Source organism: Nannospalax galili, unplaced genomic scaffold (genome assembly GCF_000622305.1).
Source record: "Nannospalax galili isolate Female #2095 unplaced genomic scaffold, S.galili_v1.0 scaffold62, whole genome shotgun sequence".
Lineage (NCBI taxonomy): Eukaryota > Metazoa > Chordata > Mammalia > Rodentia > Spalacidae > Nannospalax > Nannospalax galili.
The window spans coordinates 680,015-681,313 of NW_008348573.1; the positions used below are offsets into that span (position 1 = coordinate 680,015).

Consider the following 1,299-nt stretch of genomic DNA (forward strand, 5'->3'; position numbering starts at 1 on the left):
GTTTCTGTAGCACAATGGGCACAGTGGGGACAATGACTCCACTGTGGACAAAGTGTTCTCCAACAGGTTGATTCACAACAGGGTTTTACTGTGGGTAAAAGCAGAAGCTAAGTCCTCGGAGCAGGCACTAATTAGCTCATAGGCCTCCAATGCAAGATTCCCTGAATGACAGTCAGGAAGTTTCATAGCTTCACATAACAGCTTTCCACCAGTGTCATCTAGTTTATTTCCCGAAATCTGTAGACGCCTCAGATTCCTTAATGCTAGGTCTTGACAACATTGGTTGAAGATGATGATCCAATAGCAGACCATAGGTGCCACCTGGTGCATGGTCAGGCAGAGCAGTTCAGCTCCACCTTGCCAGTGTGAATGGGTAGCAAGAGTCCACTGGTGCATGTTGGGGGCCAGGCCAGCTCAGTTCTGCTGGTATTATATTCCTTCTTCTTTGTATCAAAACTCATACTGAACAATGAGTTCTAGGTTGCAAAAGAGGATCTAATTTTTGCACCTGTGTTTCATGTCTTTGTCCTTCAGTTGAATAAACACACACACACACACACACACACACACACACACACGCACACACACAAGGTGCTTCATTCTAGGTAGTACTGATGGGTGATGAATAATGTTCACTAGAGACAGAATTTTGGCATCGTGCCTTAATAATAATCCCTTTATTTAGTAAATTCAATTATAATAAGGCACACAGAATTAAAACTTCCTACCACAGGCCTCAAAGAGCAGATGGTTCATCATCCTTACCTAAAAATATAATGAGAAAGCTCAAATGCCAAACTCAAGTACAAACAGCAGAGTCATTGTTCCTCCCAATTAAATTCTAAGTTTCTCATGTGGTTGTAAAATATGTTTCTGTAGACTGTTATAAATTATGTCTACCCTATTACTTTATGATCAAGCCAACAAGATGAAAGAGATCAGGTAAGAATAAGATAGCTATGTCTTGACAGGACACTAAAACACTGGGGGGTGGGAAGAAGAAACTTTGCTATATTCTATAAATCATTTATGCAACATCATCTGGGCAAAAGGCCAGCCCTGATTTTGCAATTCTTGTTATAAGTTTCTACTATCAGTTTCTGTTACTTCCTCTAAGTAACAGAATTGGCAAAAGAAGAGACTTATGCCTGATTGTCTACTATTAATTTCCAGAGAAAAGATTTGACAAACTTTCTCTGTAAAGATCCAGAGAGTTTATATTTTAGGATTTTCAGGACAAGTAGCCTTTGTTGCAGCTGTAGAACAATGCCATTGTGACCTGAAAACAGCCAAGGACAA

The 1,299-nt window shown here is 40.1% G+C and overlaps 1 non-coding gene across 1 annotated transcript; it reads right to left on the reverse strand.

Annotated features, from left to right (window-relative positions):
* Window positions 1-430: 430 nt before the first annotated feature.
* On the reverse strand, window positions 431-559 carry LOC115072428. The gene has a single exon (XR_003851490.1). It is a non-coding gene; the product is annotated as a small nucleolar RNA SNORA40 (small nucleolar RNA).
* Window positions 560-1,299: the final 740 nt, after the last annotated feature.